Source organism: Carassius carassius, chromosome 8 (genome assembly GCF_963082965.1).
Source record: "Carassius carassius chromosome 8, fCarCar2.1, whole genome shotgun sequence".
NCBI classification, from domain to species: domain Eukaryota; kingdom Metazoa; phylum Chordata; class Actinopteri; order Cypriniformes; family Cyprinidae; genus Carassius; species Carassius carassius.
The window spans coordinates 20,445,745-20,451,848 of NC_081762.1; positions in this window are offsets into that span (position 1 = coordinate 20,445,745).

A 6,104-nucleotide genomic window follows, 5' to 3' on the forward strand; every position below is an offset into this window, starting at 1 on the left:
TGCTTTTTGTTATGAAACAGCATTGGACAATATTGGCATCCTGCAATGCATGCTACCAATAAATAGCTGCTGGGTTTCCGTGGTTTATGATCAGGTCATGTCTATCCTGCATGGAGAGGGGCCCTGAGAGGTTTCGTTTTTTTCGTGTAGGGGGCCAGTCCCTCTGACCACTTTCAGGAATGTATTTGTATGAGAATATATAGGAGTCTGACTGTGCCTTGGTGAGGTCTGAGATTTTGCATGGAGATGCACAGAAAAGCAAAGGAATGTTTCTGATGTCGGCTGGTCTGAGTTCATCAATTTGTCTGGATTTTAACGTGTGGGAGTGGAGGCCCTTTTTCTAGTGATTTGAGGACTAGCTCTTGTTTTTTTTCTGCTCAAAGAGTCTTTTGATGAATTTGAAGCTTGAGGGGTGGGGGGTGTCTTTTCCCGGTTGTGCTTTGTAAATGATTTTTAGCTACAATGTCGTAGTTGTTTTTGTCTCGTTGTTTTCATCTCCCATTTTGGAAACGCAGCAGGAAATGTTTAATCAACATTTCAAACAGGGTTTTGTTAAATACGGCTGTGTTTTAAAAACTGTGGTGTGTTTTTCTTATAAGATGCTTAAACAGTGAGATCATCCATTATTGTCAGAGACTAAAACTCCAGCCTATCAGATAGGACCATGCACAGAAGATCTTAGCATTATGAATCGCAAGCCTGGTTGGATCCAGATACCGATTTATGTTTCCATCATGTCTCAAAGTAGGGCTGCATAATGTGGGGGAAAAGATTTCTGTCATTTTTTACTGTGACACTGAAAACACCAGATTATGAGCTGCTCATGTGTAAACGAACACAGTGCTGCACTTCTGTCTGAAACACGCTTTGTATATATTTATTAAATGAAATCACAGCCTTTGTGATTTGATTATTGCATTAAGCCATTTCATGATTTGGGTTTTAATTTTGATTAATCATGCAGCCCTATCTCAAAAGATCTCAGAGAATAAGCAGGACATAATGTTAACATGTTTGTCTCAAGCCTTTTTGTTGTGAGAAAAAAAAACATATCCCATCCAAAAATCATAAACAAGTCGCTTTACATCTTGAAAATAAGATGCCAAAAGACCCCATGGGAATGTAGGCTCAGTGCTCTGAATGGATTATCTCACTGCTGACCTTCGTCAATCAAGAACCATGCTAACCTCAAGAACTCAAAGACTGTCGCACTGGATTTTTACACTTTTTCAAGTATTTGCTGATCTAACTGTATTTTTTAATACTGCATGTGCATGCCGAAGAAAACAAACAAAAAATATGATCTGAATTTATGAATGTTGTTTGTGATGTTTTATATGTAAAAACAGGCACAGGGCAGGCAGGCTGCTGTTACTATAGGAATGACATGCAAAATCCACTTCCTCTGAAAATTTACTCATTTTCATTGTGATTTCAGTGTCTTTTCATAGTCGCTCATTTACATGCTACGTTGTGAAACAAAGGGCACATTTTTAAAAGGGACCGTTCAACCCCCCACAAAAAATAGTATGGATAACAGGGCCTTAAATGTTAAGAACCACTGCTATAAGCTGTTTTGTTTGGAAAACATCTCTTATTGTGTACCAAGTAAAAAGAAAGTCATATGGGGGGTCATATTGCTGCCATAAAAACAAACAGATGCTGATGATAAAAGAACCAGCTTCTGACCATCGTAGCACAGGCGATAATAACAAACGCCTGATGGATACTATAAGCACTTCGCAATGATATAAAAGAGAGGACCAGTTCATCTCAAGGACCAATTTAGTCAGCCCAAGCTGTGCTTTTTTTATTTTTGGTTCACACATTTCTGTCCCATTTTCTGTTCTTTTGACATTCCTGATTTTACAAGTATTGTTTGATGTTAAGAACGGGCATCTGATGCCTTGTGCACATGATGGAAGTCTTCTGTGTAAAGAGAAAAAAAGGAAAACTCAGGATGTCTTCATCTTTCATGCTGCTGCTAGCAGAAAAAAAATGCAGCAGTTGTAAAGCCATAAAGGAAAAGAGGTGTGTTTGGGTGACCCATGCCATTTACCAAAATTATTATTTTGACCAGTAAGCAATGTCTAGACTTTATTCAATAACTGTGTATAATCCATCATTGCACACTGACTACATGTATACTGAAGATGTTCATTGAAGAAGGAACTTGATGTCTCTATGCCAATGTGAAGGATAAAGTTATTGATGGGGGACAGATTTTATTGTAGATGCAATAGCTATGAATGTAGCTATGAATAAATGGATGGTATATTTATATGCTTATAAAAGATAATATAGTTATCCTGAAGAGGGACACCCTTGAATATGGCAGGTTAAAAAAAAAAGAAAGAAAAAAGACTTGATTGTACCATATTATGCATATAACTTTGTGACATGAGCACTAACGAATTGAGGATTAGGCCTACAGTCTATTAAGGTTCAAATTCAAGAAACCCAAAGATTATTTCTCAAATTAGACGTGACACATCACAGCAAATTGCAAATACGCTGTACAAATGTCACTTAAAATTAACGTAAAATGACAAATGTGAAACTTTGGTGAATTTTCGCGGGCAAAGTAATGGTAGGCAGTTGTCAGTAGTGCCATCATCTCAGAGGTCACTTCCAAACCAAGCAGCTTTATATTGGTAAACACATGAAATTTCTGTGTTAACGGGACAACAAACTAGAATCTGATGTAAAATTCGCGAGGGAACATTTTTCACCTGACGCATCCCCCGCACTATATTCCTAAATGCTTGGATTGCTAGTGACATGGCTGCATTTTGCATCCAGAATTTCATCTACAAAGCTCAAAGTGACTGCACATTTAAGGGCCGTTCACACAGAACAGGTTATGGCGTTCAAAAACGCTAGAAAAGCCCCAACGAACTGTAAAAGAACAGAGTTTTGAAACGCTGCGTAACGGTCAAATTAAAAGTAGCACACATAACGACTGAAAATAATTTTTTTCCCTATTCCTCCGCGCTGCTTCCCGCGCGGTTTCAAATGCAGAACTGCGTTCGCTGTAAACATCCCCTTATTAAAACTCTATAAAGTGTTGTTTATCCGCGTCTATATGCGATGTAAATGTCGCCTGACACACACTGACCTGTATTTGAGGTGATGAGATAAATGAGCGACCTGTCTCAACATGAATAACATTAATTATATTCATCCCGGGTTTAACACAGACGTCGCGTGTCAGCTCAAGCCGAGTGCGTCGGAGTGACGTTTCCCGCCGTTCGTCCTCAGGCTCACGTGCATAATCCCAGCGGGGCTTTGACCTCACGGGCTTCCTCGAGCTTTTCATCTCTGTGAACCCATCATGCATTTCAGAAAGATGCGAGGTGCAGGATTAAGAGGTTCAGAGGGTTTTCTTGATGACGGCGAGTGCTGCTGAAGGCTGTTAGCCGGTAACAATTAACTCTTAATGGAATGAAAACAAATGTAGCCCTGTTGTTTAACGGTGTCAAGTATCAGCAGAAAAGAGGGCCTTAATTAGAGGATATTTTTAATGCTTTGTGCCACTATATTTTGTCATTGTTAGTGTCTAGTCGGTGTTCACTCGGATACAATTATGCAATTTTATGCTATAGTGCACAGGTTTACACGGCAACACCTGACAAATACAACTCATAACAGGAAATAAATTATTTTTACATCGCTCGCATTTACTCGCACTAGTCTGGATAGAGGGAGCTGGTGGTATTTCATTATCTGGACTTGATATAAAATATCGCAATACATTAACTGAAAGCACTTGCTTTATGTACAATGTCTTATACTTATACTGTTTATCTAATTGCACCGTTTTGTTTCTCCTCGTCTCCCTAACGTTCAATAGATTTTAATCTCCTTTCTCCTGAGGGAGAAAACACTTGGTGACTGTTATTATTATCTATCTATCTCACTTGCTGGCTGTACTAGTTTTTACTCTGAGCTGTGTGTAAATAGAAACCGCCAATGTAATTGTGCTACGGTGAAAATGTTGTGGTGCTCGTCAGTGCCGCTGTTGTTGTTTTCTTTGGTGTTAAAGACCTTTCAAAGGTGCCCGTGTTCATACGAGCTTCTGGTTAATGGTCATGGAAAAATAAAGACGATTTTTTTCGGCAGCTGTTTACTATACAGTGTCTACTGGTGTGTATTTATTAATCTAATAATAACATGGGGTAATGTGCTTATTTCAGAAACTGGGCTTGATTATAATAGGTTGCAGACTGAATTGTTAAGAGCTTAATAATTAGCAGCCTTGGGTCATACTGTGTTTAGTAACACAGAAAAGAAAAGCAGACAAAGCTTTCAAGTGTTTGCAGACCCTGTGGTAGACTTTTTTCTCTCTTAAGTGAAAGACTAATTAAAATATCCTTTAGGATATTATGTATGAATATAACTGTGGACATTGCGTAATGGAAACGGTTTAAGCGAAACAATAATAGAAATATTAGTTATTATTATTTGTCCATACGTTTATTAAAAATGTAACCCCCACATACTGTAAAACATAATACACTGAACACGTCCTGCTTATGAACGTCACTGAATGCATTCCTGAGGATTGTGGGCCAGAAATTGGCTTGAAAATAACTAACATACTGTTTCTAAAGCCTTTCTACAATACCACCATTAAACAGTTATGTTGACGTATAAAGTTATCTTGAGAAAGTAAATATTAGGGTGCCATCTAGTGTCCTGTAGCGATTATACAGTTGTATTGACTTCCTGCAACATTTCAAAGAATGACTGCTGGACAAAGACAGGTTGTAATGTGCTTTATTAGGCATCAGACATACAGTGGAAAAAATGTTCGTATTTTTTGCTCAAAGTAGTTTTAGTCTTTCAGGATGCTAATTATAAAGGAACATGACAGCAGATTCGACTACTACACTAGTAACCCAGGACAAAAGCCCACTAGAGACATGCAGTATAAAGTAACATTCATATTCAAAAGATGATGTGAGGAAAGAAGAAACAACACCTTAGCTACAGTATGACTGGAGTGAGGCAGAACAGGGATAAATTGAAACATTTTTGGTCCCACTGGAGATTTTCACCCTCCATTTAGTATGTCACAACACAAAACACATAAAACTGTTTTAAACGGATACCTCCTAACAATATTCCATATTAGTATTATTGTATTTTAGATGTCAACACTAGATCTAGAGCAACTGATCAGACATGCTGAACTTAAATCTCTGCAATGTCTTTATACTGATTTTTATTTTATTTTTTGCAGAAAGCATAAAACATTTGCTTATCTCTGTATATCAAAGCAAAACACACAAAAAGGAAAAGCACACTCAATTCATGAAGCAATAATGAAATATTACCATATGAGAACACATCTAACAGTTAAGTACCATCGCCCCTGTGCTCCAAAGCCTTTAGCAACCTCTACCCTATCATAAATGTTATTAGATTTTATCTACTTATTTTTTAACATTGTCAATAAAAATATTTTTTAATTTTGCAGTCTTGAAGATGCCACAACAGCAGGTACTACAGTGTAAGCGGCTCCATGAACTAGACAAACAATACTAGAATTAGTGCTTGTAAATATTAGAGTTGCACTGGATCTAAGGCTAACCGTTTAACATTAACACTGCTTTTCTGCTATGTTAGAGTTTAAAACAACAGGAAAGAAGTGTCATATAGTCTAGAAGACTATGACAGCTGTCCCTCTCATAGTTTGTCCTGTTTTATAGGTGTAAAATAAAATACAGCAGTGGTCGAATTACAAAGCTATCAGAAACACCTTTAAAGTGAGATTAAACCTCCCCAGTTTTAGCAACAGAAGGCACTGGGATCTCAGTGGTGTGACTATACTAATGCTACAAAATAAAGAGAAATAAATTTACAAAGCACATACGCTCAAATCTGCTCATTTTATGACACAAACTCTAAAGCTAAATCAAGAATCCAAAATATAGAAAAAGAGTAATAGTGTAACATCACTACCATTTGATCATATTTTATATTAATGCTAATAACCCACTCAATATACTTTTAATGCAAAAAAATCTTTTAGTTTAACATATACACTTAGAGACAGAACTCATGTTCTGAGTTTTTGGCATTTGTTTTAAAAATGGAAA